This window comes from Pelobates fuscus, chromosome 6 (genome assembly GCF_036172605.1).
Source record: "Pelobates fuscus isolate aPelFus1 chromosome 6, aPelFus1.pri, whole genome shotgun sequence".
Lineage (NCBI taxonomy): Eukaryota > Metazoa > Chordata > Amphibia > Anura > Pelobatidae > Pelobates > Pelobates fuscus.
In genome coordinates, this window is record NC_086322.1 from 8,283,354 (window position 1) to 8,296,950 (window position 13,597).

The window sequence follows — 13,597 nt, forward strand, 5'->3', positions numbered from 1 at the left end:
AAATCCTTCATGTGCTTTTCCAACATATATTTGAACCACAAATTTCTCCTAAACCAACAAAGCCCTCATAAACAATTAAGAAATGAATGGACATTTTAAGTCTTCCCCAGCAATTTGACCAGAAACAGACTCAACTTTGACAACTGTCAATATGATTTATCACCATCGTACATAAACCTCAACTGTTAATTTACCCATACAATAAAAATGATATTGGAAAAACAGATCCTATTGAGGAAATTTAAAATCCTCACTTCAAATGAAAACTTTGTTTCTATTTTGAGAACACAAACGCTGTCTGGCGCGTTAGTCTGGCAATTTTTTTCCTAAAACCCAACTAATGTAATGGCTCGTTGGTCTAGGGGTATGATTCTCGCTTTGAAACACGTAGCTTCCAACTGTGTTTAATATAGTCAGCAAAAATAATTTGTAGCAAAACCCTTCAAGTGCTCCACAGAGAAGATGTTGGCATGCCACCATCAATATATATATTTCCTGGTGCTTCTGATATCACCTTTTAAAGCTAACATCTTATATTAATACAAGTTTAGCTTTTACTTAGAATTTTATGAGAGAAATCATAAAAAATGTGTTGTTTTTATTATCAACCATTTAAAATCAATGGTTTATTGTATGTCATTAGTGCAAGTCCTAACTGCTCAGATGACGCTTTTAAGACTGCAAAGTCTTTCTTAAGACTGCAAAATCTTTGTTAACAACAAACAAAGGGGAAAAAAATATATGTTTTGACATACGGAATTCTATTTTTATTCATACTTAGACATGTGCAAATATGTGTTGGAGAGGGTAGGTTTGAATCAAATTCCTTCCAGTACACGCCTGAATGTATCGATGAATAAAACTGTAAAGGTAAATTCAAGGCAGTCGTTACGTTCGGCTGTGGATTCAAGTTATGGAACCAGGCCAACCTCCCTAAACATTATTTTGCACAAGACTATTTATAATTAATTTCTCCTCTGCACATCTTTACTTTATTTTCAACATGGTGATAGCATGCAGAATATGAGAAAGAAAGTTAAATCCTTCATGTGCTTTTCCAACATATATTTGAACCACAAATTTCTCCTAAACCAACAAAGCCCTCATAAACAATTAAGAAATGAATGGACATTTTAAGTCTTCCCCAGCAATTTGACCAGAAACAGACTCAACTTTGACAACTGTCAATATGATTTATCACCATCGTACATAAACCTCAACTGTTAATTTACCCATACAATAAAAATGATATTGGAAAAACAGATCCTATTGAGGAAATTTAAAATCCTCACTTCAAATGAAAACTTTGTTTCTATTTTGAGAACACAAACGCTGTCTGGCGCGTTAGTCTGGCAATTTTTTTCCTAAAACCCAACTAATGTAATGGCTCGTTGGTCTAGGGGTATGATTCTCGCTTTGGGTGCGAGAGGTCCCGGGTTCAAATCCCGGACGAGCCCAAGCAATTGGTGTTTGTCTTTTGAAACACGTAGCTTCCAACTGTGTTTAATATAGTCAGCAAAAATCATTTGTAGCAAAACCCTTCAAGTGCTCCACAGAGAAGATGTTGGCATGCCACCATCAATATATATATTTCCTGGTGCTTCTGATATCACCTTTCAAAGCTAACATCTTATATTAATACAATTTTAGCTTTTACTTAGAATTGTATGAGAGAAATCATAAAAAATGTGTTGTTTTCATTATCAACCATTTAAAATCAATGGTTTATCGTAAGTCATTAATGCAAGTCCTAACTGCTCAGATGACGCTTTTAAGACTGCAAAGTCTTTCTTAAGACTGCAAAATCTTTGTTAACAACAAACAAAGGGGAAAAAAATATATGTTTTGACATACGGAATTCTATTTTTATTCATACTTAGACATGTGCAAATATGTGTTGGAGAGGGTAGGTTTGAATCAAATTCCTTCCAGTACACGCCTGAATGTATCGATGAATAAAACTGTAAAGGTAAATTCAAGGCAGTCGTTACGTTCGGCTGTGGATTCAAGTTATGGAACCAGGCCAACCTCCCTAAACATTATTTTGCACAAGACTATTTATAATTAATTTCTCCTCTGCACATCTTTACTTTATTTTCAACATGGTGATAGCATGCAGAATATGAGAAAGAAAGTTAAATCCTTCATGTGCTTTTCCAACATATATTTGAACCACAAATTTCTCCTAAACCAACAAAGCCCTCATAAACAATTAAGAAATGAATGGACATTTTAAGTCTTCCCCAGCAATTTGACCAGAAACAGACTCAACTTTGACAACTGTCAATATGATTTATCACCATCGTACATAAACCTCAACTGTTAATTTACCCATACAATAAAAATGATATTGGAAAAACAGATCCTATTGAGGAAATTTAAAATCCTCACTTCAAATGAAAACTTTGCTTCTATTTTGAGAACACAAACGCTGTCTGGCGCGTTAGTCTGGCAATTTTTTTCCTAAAACCCAACTAATGTAATGGCTCGTTGGTCTAGGGGTATGATTCTCGCTTTGGGTGCGAGAGGTCTCGGGTTCAAATCCCGGACGAGCCCAAGCAATTGGTGTTTTTCTTTTGAAACACGTAGCTTCCAACTGTGTTTAATATAGTCAGCAAAAATCATTTGTAGCAAAACCCTTCAAGTGCTCCACAGAGAAGATGTTGGCATGCCACCATCAATATATATATTTCCTGGTGCTTCTGATATCACCTTTCAAAGCTAACATCTTATATTTATTCAAGTTGAACTTTTACTTAGAATTGTATGAGAGAAATCATAAAAAATGTGTTGTTTTCATTATCAACCATTTAAAATCAATGGTTTATCATGTCATTAATGCAAGTCCTAACTGCTCAGATGACGCTTTTAAGACTGCAAAGTCTTTCTTAAGACTGCAAAATCTTTGTTAACAACAAACAAAGGGGAAAAATATATATGTTTTGACATACGGAATTCTATTTTTATTCATACTTAGACATGTGCAAATATGTGTTGGAGAGGGTAGGTTTGAATCAAATTCCTTCCAGTAAACGCCTGAATGTATCGATGAATAAAACTGTAAAGGTAAATTCAAGGCAGTCATTACGTTCGGCTGTGGATTCAAGTTATGGAACCAGGCCAACCTCCCCAAACATTATTTTGCACAAGACTATTTATAATTAATTTCTCCTCTGCACATCTTTACTTTATTTTCAACATGGTGATAGCATGCAGAATATGAGAAAGAAAGTTAAATCCTTCATGTGCTTTTCCAACATATATTTGAACCACATATTTCTCCTAAACCAACAAAGCCCTCATAAACAATTAAGAAATGAATGGACATTTTAAGTCTCTCCCAGCAATTTGACCAGAAACAGACTCAACTTTGACAACTGTCAATATGATTTATCACCATCGTACATAAACCTCAACTGTTAATTTACCCATACAATGAAAATGATATTGGAAAAACAGATCCTATTGAGGAAATTTAAAATCCTCACTTCAAAACGAAAACTTTGTTTCTATTTTGAGAACACAAACGCTGTCTGGCGCGTTAGTCTGGCAATTTTTTTCCTAAAACCCAACTAATGTAATGGCTCGTTGGTCTAGGGGTATGATTCTCGCTTTGAAACACGTAGCTTCCAACTGTGTTTAATATAGTCAGCAAAAATAATTTGTAGCAAAACCCTTCAAGTGCTCCACAGAGAAGATGTTGGCATGCCACCATCAATATATATATTTCCTGGTGCTTCTGATATCACCTTTCAAAGCTAACATCTTATATTAATACAATTTTAGCTTTTACTTAGAATTTTATGAGAGAAATCATAAAAAATGTGTTGTTTTTATTATCAACCATTTAAAATCAATGGTTTATTGTAAGTCATTAATGCAAGTCCTAACTGCTCAGATGACGCTTTTAAGACTGCAAAGTCTTTCTTAAGACTGCAAAATCTTTGTTAACAACAAACAAAGGGGAAAAAATATATGTTTTGACATACGGAATTCTATTTTTATTCATACTTAGACATGTGCAAATATGTGTTGGAGAGGGTAGGTTTGAATCAAATTCCTTCCAGTACACGCCTGAATGTATCGATGAATAAAACTGTAAAGGTAAATTCAAGGCAGTCGTTACGCTCGGCTGTGGATTCAAGTTATGGAACCAGGCCAACCTCCCCAAACATTATTTTGCACAAGACTATTTATAATTAATTTCTCCTCTGCACATCTTTACTTTATTTTCAACATGGTGATAGCATGCAGAATATGAGAAAGAAAGTTAAATCCTTCATGTGCTTTTCAAACATATATTTGAACCACAAATTTCTCCTAAACCAACAAAGCCCTCATAAACAATTAAGAAATGAATGGACATTTTAAGTCTTCCCCAGCAATTTGACCAGAAACAGACTCAACTTTGACAACTGTCAATATGATTTATCACCATCGTACATAAACCTCAACTGTTAATTTACCCATACAATAAAAATGATATTGGAAAAACAGATCCTATTGAGGAAATTTAAAATCCTCACTTCAAATGAAAACTTTGTTTCTATTTTGAGAACACAAACGCTGTCTGGCGCGTTAGTCTGGCAATTTTTTTCCTAAAACCCAACTAATGTAATGGCTCGTTGGTCTAGGGGTATGATTCTCGCTTTGAAACACGTAGCTTCCAACTGTGTTTAATATAGTCAGCAAAAATAATTTGTAGCAAAACCCTTCAAGTGCTCCACAGAGAAGATGTTGGCATGCCACCATCAATATATATATTTCCTGGTGCTTCTGATATCACCTTTTAAAGCTAACATCTTATATTAATACAAGTTTAGCTTTTACTTAGAATTTTATGAGAGAAATCATAAAAAATGTGTTGTTTTTATTATCAACCATTTAAAATCAATGGTTTATTGTATGTCATTAGTGCAAGTCCTAACTGCTCAGATGACGCTTTTAAGACTGCAAAGTCTTTCTTAAGACTGCAAAATCTTTGTTAACAACAAACAAAGGGGAAAAAAATATATGTTTTGACATACGGAATTCTATTTTTATTCATACTTAGACATGTGCAAATATGTGTTGGAGAGGGTAGGTTTGAATCAAATTCCTTCCAGTACACGCCTGAATGTATCGATGAATAAAACTGTAAAGGTAAATTCAAGGCAGTCGTTACGTTCGGCTGTGGATTCAAGTTATGGAACCAGGCCAACCTCCCCAAACATTATTTTGCACAAGACTATTTATAATTAATTTCTCCTCTGCACATCTTTACTTTATTTTCAACATGGTGATAGCATGCAGAATATGAGAAAGAAAGTTAAATCCTTCATGTGCTTTTCCAACATATATTTGAACCACAAATTTCTCCTAAACCAACAAAGCCCTCATAAACAATTAAGAAATGAATGGACATTTTAAGTCTTCCCCAGCAATTTGACCAGAAACAGACTCAACTTTGACAACTGTCAATATGATTTATCACCATCGTACATAAACCTCAACTGTTAATTTACCCATACAATAAAAATGATATTGGAAAAACAGATCCTATTGAGGAAATTTAAAATCCTCACTTCAAATGAAAACTTTGTTTCTATTTTGAGAACACAAACGCTGTCTGGCGCGTTAGTTTGGCAATTTTTTTCCTAAAACCCAACTAATGTAATGGCTCGTTGGTCTAGGGGTATGATTCTCGCTTTGAAACACGTAGCTTCCAACTGTGTTTAATATAGTCAGCAAAAATAATTTGTAGCAAAACCCTTCAAGTGCTCCACAGAGAAGATGTTGGCATGCCACCATCAATATATATATTTCCTGGTGCTTCTGATATCACCTTTTAAAGCTAACATCTTATATTAATACAAGTTTAGCTTTTACTTAGAATTTTATGAGAGAAATCATAAAAAATGTGTTGTTTTTATTATCAACCATTTAAAATCAATGGTTTATTGTATGTCATTAGTGCAAGTCCTAACTGCTCAGATGACGCTTTTAAGACTGCAAAGTCTTTCTTAAGACTGCAAAATCTTTGTTAACAACAAACAAAGGGGAAAAAAATATATGTTTTGACATACGGAATTCTATTTTTATTCATACTTAGACATGTGCAAATATGTGTTGGAGAGGGTAGGTTTGAATCAAATTCCTTCCAGTACACGCCTGAATGTATCGATGAATAAAACTGTAAAGGTAAATTCAAGGCAGTCGTTACGTTCGGCTGTGGATTCAAGTTATGGAACCAGGCCAACCTCCCTAAACATTATTTTGCACAAGACTATTTATAATTAATTTCTCCTCTGCACATCTTTACTTTATTTTCAACATGGTGATAGCATGCAGAATATGAGAAAGAAAGTTAAATCCTTCATGTGCTTTTCCAACATATATTTGAACCACAAATTTCTCCTAAACCAACAAAGCCCTCATAAACAATTAAGAAATGAATGGACATTTTAAGTCTTCCCCAGCAATTTGACCAGAAACAGACTCAACTTTGACAACTGTCAATATGATTTATCACCATCGTACATAAACCTCAACTGTTAATTTACCCATACAATAAAAATGATATTGGAAAAACAGATCCTATTGAGGAAATTTAAAATCCTCACTTCAAATGAAAACTTTGTTTCTATTTTGAGAACACAAACGCTGTCTGGCGCGTTAGTCTGGCAATTTTTTTCCTAAAACCCAACTAATGTAATGGCTCGTTGGTCTAGGGGTATGATTCTCGCTTTGGGTGCGAGAGGTCCCGGGTTCAAATCCCGGACGAGCCCAAGCAATTGGTGTTTTTCTTTTGAAACACGTAGCTTCCAACTGTGTTTAATATAGTCAGCAAAAATCATTTGTAGCAAAACCCTTCAAGTGCTCCACAGAGAAGATGTTGGCATGCCACCATCAATATATATATTTCCTGGTGCTTCTGATATCACCTTTCAAAGCTAACATCTTATATTAATACAATTTTAGCTTTTACTTAGAATTGTATGAGAGAAATCATAAAAAATGTGTTGTTTTCATTATCAACCATTTAAAATCAATGGTTTATCGTAAGTCATTAATGCAAGTCCTAACTGCTCAGATGACGCTTTTAAGACTGCAAAGTCTTTCTTAAGACTGCAAAATCTTTGTTAACAACAAACAAAGGGGAAAAAAATATATGTTTTGACATACGGAATTCTATTTTTATTCATACTTAGACATGTGCAAATATGTGTTGGAGAGGGTAGGTTTGAATCAAATTCCTTCCAGTACACGCCTGAATGTATCGATGAATAAAACTGTAAAGGTAAATTCAAGGCAGTCGTTACGTTCGGCTGTGGATTCAAGTTATGGAACCAGGCCAACCTCCCCAAACATTATTTTGCACAAGACTATTTATAATTAATTTCTCCTCTGCACATCTTTACTTTATTTTCAACATGGTGATAGCATGCAGAATATGAGAAAGAAAGTTAAATCCTTCATGTGCTTTTCCAACATATATTTGAACCACAAATTTCTCCTAAACCAACAAAGCCCTCATAAACAATTAAGAAATGAATGGACATTTTAAGTCTTCCCCAGCAATTTGACCAGAAACAGACTCAACTTTGACAACTGTCAATATGATTTATCACCATCGTACATAAACCTCAACTGTTAATTTACCCATACAATGAAAATGATATTGGAAAAACAGATCCTATTGAGGAAATTTAAAATCCTCACTTCAAAACGAAAACTTTGTTTCTATTTTGAGAACACAAACGCTGTCTGGCGTGTTAGTCTGGCAATTTTTTTCCTAAAACCCAACTAATGTAATGGCTCGTTGGTCTAGGGGTATGATTCTCGCTTTGGGTGCGAGAGGTCCCGTGTTCAAATCCCGGACGAGCCCAAGCAATTGGTGTTTTTCTTTTGAAACACGTAGCTTCCAACTGTGTTTAATATAGTCAGCAAAAATCATTTGTAGCAAAACCCTTCAAGTGCTCCACAGAGAAGATGTTGGCATGCCACCTTCAATATATATATTTCCTGGTGCTTCTGATATCACCTTTCAAAGCTAACATCTTATATTAATACAAGTTTAGCTTTTACTTAGAATTGTATGAGAGAAATCATAAAAAATGTGTTGTTTTCATTATCAACCATTTAAAATCAATGGTTTATCGTAAGTCATTAATGCAAGTCCTAACTGCTCAGATGACGCTTTTAAGACTGCAAAGTCTTTCTTAAGACTGCAAAATCTTTGTTAACAACAAACAAAGGGGAAAAAAATATATGTTTTGACATACGGAATTCTATTTTTATTCATACTTAGACATGTGCAAATATGTGTTGGAGAGGGTAGGTTTGAATCAAATTCCTTCCAGTACACGCCTGAATGTATCGATGAATAAAACTGTAAAGGTAAATTCAAGGCAGTCGTTACGTTCGGCTGTGGATTCAAGTTATGGAACCAGGCCAACCTCCCCAAACATTATTTTGCACAAGACTATTTATAATTAATTTCTCCTCTGCACATCTTTACTTTATTTTCAACATGGTGATAGCATGCAGAATATGAGAAAGAAAGTTAAATCCTTCATGTGCTTTTCCAACATATATTTGAACCACAAATTTCTCCTAAACCAACAAAGCCCTCATAAACAATTAAGAAATGAATGGACATTTTAAGTCTTCCCCAGCAATTTGACCAGAAACAGACTCAACTTTGACAACTGTCAATATGATTTATCACCATCGTACATAAACCTCAACTGTTAATTTACCCATACAATAAAAATGATATTGGAAAAACAGATCCTATTGAGGAAATTTAAAATCCTCACTTCAAATGAAAACTTTGTTTCTATTTTGAGAACACAAACGCTGTCTGGCGCGTTAGTCTGGCAATTTTTTTCCTAAAACCCAACTAATGTAATGGCTCGTTGGTCTAGGGGTATGATTCTCGCTTTGGGTGCGAGAGGTCTCGGGTTCAAATCCCGGACGAGCCCAAGCAATTGGTGTTTTTCTTTTGAAACACGTAGCTTCCAACTGTGTTTAATATAGTCAGCAAAAATCATTTGTAGCAAAACCCTTCAAGTGCTCCACAGAGAAGATGTTGGCATGCCACCATCAATATATATATTTCCTGGTGCTTCTGATATCACCTTTCAAAGCTAACATCTTATATTTATTCAAGTTGAACTTTTACTTAGAATTGTATGAGAGAAATCATAAAAAATGTGTTGTTTTCATTATCAACCATTTAAAATCAATGGTTTATCATGTCATTAATGCAAGTCCTAACTGCTCAGATGACGCTTTTAAGACTGCAAAGTCTTTCTTAAGACTGCAAAATCTTTGTTAACAACAAACAAAGGGGAAAAATATATATGTTTTGACATACGGAATTCTATTTTTATTCATACTTAGACATGTGCAAATATGTGTTGGAGAGGGTAGGTTTGAATCAAATTCCTTCCAGTAAACGCCTGAATGTATCGATGAATAAAACTGTAAAGGTAAATTCAAGGCAGTCATTACGTTCGGCTGTGGATTCAAGTTATGGAACCAGGCCAACCTCCCCAAACATTATTTTGCACAAGACTATTTATAATTAATTTCTCCTCTGCACATCTTTACTTTATTTTCAACATGGTGATAGCATGCAGAATATGAGAAAGAAAGTTAAATCCTTCATGTGCTTTTCCAACATATATTTGAACCACATATTTCTCCTAAACCAACAAAGCCCTCATAAACAATTAAGAAATGAATGGACATTTTAAGTCTCTCCCAGCAATTTGACCAGAAACAGACTCAACTTTGACAACTGTCAATATGATTTATCACCATCGTACATAAACCTCAACTGTTAATTTACCCATACAATGAAAATGATATTGGAAAAACAGATCCTATTGAGGAAATTTAAAATCCTCACTTCAAAACGAAAACTTTGTTTCTATTTTGAGAACACAAACGCTGTCTGGCGCGTTAGTCTGGCAATTTTTTTCCTAAAACCCAACTAATGTAATGGCTCGTTGGTCTAGGGGTATGATTCTCGCTTTGAAACACGTAGCTTCCAACTGTGTTTAATATAGTCAGCAAAAATAATTTGTAGCAAAACCCTTCAAGTGCTCCACAGAGAAGATGTTGGCATGCCACCATCAATATATATATTTCCTGGTGCTTCTGATATCACCTTTCAAAGCTAACATCTTATATTAATACAATTTTAGCTTTTACTTAGAATTTTATGAGAGAAATCATAAAAAATGTGTTGTTTTTATTATCAACCATTTAAAATCAATGGTTTATTGTAAGTCATTAATGCAAGTCCTAACTGCTCAGATGACGCTTTTAAGACTGCAAAGTCTTTCTTAAGACTGCAAAATCTTTGTTAACAACAAACAAAGGGGAAAAAAATATATGTTTTGACATACGGAATTCTATTTTTATTCATACTTAGACATGTGCAAATATGTGTTGGAGAGGGTAGGTTTGAATCAAATTCCTTCCAGTACACGCCTGAATGTATCGATGAATAAAACTGTAAAGGTAAATTCAAGGCAGTCGTTACGCTCGGCTGTGGATTCAAGTTATGGAACCAGGCCAACCTCCCCAAACATTATTTTGCACAAGACTATTTATAATTAATTTCTCCTCTGCACATCTTTACTTTATTTTCAACATGGTGATAGCATGCAGAATATGAGAAAGAAAGTTAAATCCTTCATGTGCTTTTCCAACATATATTTGAACCACAAATTTCTCCTAAACCAACAAAGCCCTCATAAACAATTAAGAAATGAATGGACATTTTAAGTCTTCCCCAGCAATTTGACCAGAAACAGACTCAACTTTGACAACTGTCAATATGATTTATCACCATCGTACATAAACCTCAACTGTTAATTTACCCATACAATAAAAATGATATTGGAAAAACAGATCCTATTGAGGAAATTTAAAATCCTCACTTCAAATGAAAACTTTGTTTCTATTTTGAGAACACAAACGCTGTCTGGCGCGTTAGTCTGGCAATTTTTTTCCTAAAACCCAACTAATGTAATGGCTCGTTGGTCTAGGGGTATGATTCTCGCTTTGAAACACGTAGCTTCCAACTGTGTTTAATATAGTCAGCAAAAATAATTTGTAGCAAAACCCTTCAAGTGCTCCACAGAGAAGATGTTGGCATGCCACCATCAATATATATATTTCCTGGTGCTTCTGATATCACCTTTTAAAGCTAACATCTTATATTAATACAAGTTTAGCTTTTACTTAGAATTTTATGAGAGAAATCATAAAAAATGTGTTGTTTTTATTATCAACCATTTAAAATCAATGGTTTATTGTATGTCATTAGTGCAAGTCCTAACTGCTCAGATGACGCTTTTAAGACTGCAAAGTCTTTCTTAAGACTGCAAAATCTTTGTTAACAACAAACAAAGGGGAAAAAAATATATGTTTTGACATACGGAATTCTATTTTTATTCATACTTAGACATGTGCAAATATGTGTTGGAGAGGGTAGGTTTGAATCAAATTCCTTCCAGTACACGCCTGAATGTATCGATGAATAAAACTGTAAAGGTAAATTCAAGGCAGTCGTTACGTTCGGCTGTGGATTCAAGTTATGGAACCAGGCCAACCTCCCCAAACATTATTTTGCACAAGACTATTTATAATTAATTTCTCCTCTGCACATCTTTACTTTATTTTCAACATGGTGATAGCATGCAGAATATGAGAAAGAAAGTTAAATCCTTCATGTGCTTTTCCAACATATATTTGAACCACAAATTTCTCCTAAACCAACAAAGCCCTCATAAACAATTAAGAAATGAATGGACATTTTAAGTCTTCCCCAGCAATTTGACCAGAAACAGACTCAACTTTGACAACTGTCAATATGATTTATCACCATCGTACATAAACCTCAACTGTTAATTTACCCATACAATAAAAATGATATTGGAAAAACAGATCCTATTGAGGAAATTTAAAATCCTCACTTCAAATGAAAACTTTGTTTCTATTTTGAGAACACAAACGCTGTCTGGCGCGTTAGTCTGGCAATTTTTTTCCTAAAACCCAACTAATGTAATGGCTCGTTGGTCTAGGGGTATGATTCTCGCTTTGAAACACGTAGCTTCCAACTGTGTTTAATATAGTCAGCAAAAATAATTTGTAGCAAAACCCTTCAAGTGCTCCACAGAGAAGATGTTGGCATGCCACCATCAATATATATATTTCCTGGTGCTTCTGATATCACCTTTTAAAGCTAACATCTTATATTAATACAAGTTTAGCTTTTACTTAGAATTTTATGAGAGAAATCATAAAAAATGTGTTGTTTTTATTATCAACCATTTAAAATCAATGGTTTATTGTATGTCATTAGTGCAAGTCCTAACTGCTCAGATGACGCTTTTAAGACTGCAAAGTCTTTCTTAAGACTGCAAAATCTTTGTTAACAACAAACAAAGGGGAAAAAAATATATGTTTTGACATACGGAATTCTATTTTTATTCATACTTAGACATGTGCAAATATGTGTTGGAGAGGGTAGGTTTGAATCAAATTCCTTCCAGTACACGCCTGAATGTATCGATGAATAAAACTGTAAAGGTAAATTCAAGGCAGTCGTTACGTTCGGCTGTGGATTCAAGTTATGGAACCAGGCCAACCTCCCTAAACATTATTTTGCACAAGACTATTTATAATTAATTTCTCCTCTGCACATCTTTACTTTATTTTCAACATGGTGATAGCATGCAGAATATGAGAAAGAAAGTTAAATCCTTCATGTGCTTTTCCAACATATATTTGAACCACAAATTTCTCCTAAACCAACAAAGCCCTCATAAACAATTAAGAAATGAATGGACATTTTAAGTCTTCCCCAGCAATTTGACCAGAAACAGACTCAACTTTGACAACTGTCAATATGATTTATCACCATCGTACATAAACCTCAACTGTTAATTTACCCATACAATAAAAATGATATTGGAAAAACAGATCCTATTGAGGAAATTTAAAATCCTCACTTCAAATGAAAACTTTGTTTCTATTTTGAGAACACAAACGCTGTCTGGCGCGTTAGTCTGGCAATTTTTTTCCTAAAACCCAACTAATGTAATGGCTCGTTGGTCTAGGGGTATGATTCTCGCTTTGGGTGCGAGAGGTCCCGGGTTCAAATCCCGGACGAGCCCAAGCAATTGGTGTTTTTCTTTTGAAACACGTAGCTTCCAACTGTGTTTAATATAGTCAGCAAAAATCATTTGTAGCAAAACCCTTCAAGTGCTCCACAGAGAAGATGTTGGCATGCCACCATCAATATATATATTTCCTGGTGCTTCTGATATCACCTTTCAAAGCTAACATCTTATATTAATACAATTTTAGCTTTTACTTAGAATTGTATGAGAGAAATCATAAAAAATGTGTTGTTTTCATTATCAACCATTTAAAATCAATGGTTTATCGTAAGTCATTAATGCAAGTCCTAACTGCTCAGATGACGCTTTTAAGACTGCAAAGTCTTTCTTAAGACTGCAAAATCTTTGTTAACAACAAACAAAGGGGAAAAAAATATATGTTTTGACATACGGAATTCTATTTTTATTCATAC

At 34.3% G+C, this 13,597-nt stretch overlaps 3 non-coding genes across 3 annotated transcripts; all 3 read left to right on the forward strand.

The window, feature by feature from the left end:
- The first annotated feature begins 1,385 nt into the window (after positions 1–1,385).
- Positions 1,386–1,457, forward strand: TRNAP-UGG (transfer RNA proline (anticodon UGG)). Its single transcript has one exon. It is a non-coding gene; the product is annotated as a tRNA-Pro (tRNA).
- Positions 1,458–6,695: 5,238 nt separating this feature from the next.
- Positions 6,696–6,767, forward strand: TRNAP-UGG (transfer RNA proline (anticodon UGG)). Its single transcript has one exon. It is a non-coding gene; the product is annotated as a tRNA-Pro (tRNA).
- A 6,339-nt stretch (positions 6,768–13,106) lies between these two features.
- TRNAP-UGG (transfer RNA proline (anticodon UGG)) lies at positions 13,107–13,178 on the forward strand. Its single transcript has one exon. It is a non-coding gene; the product is annotated as a tRNA-Pro (tRNA).
- Positions 13,179–13,597: the final 419 nt, after the last annotated feature.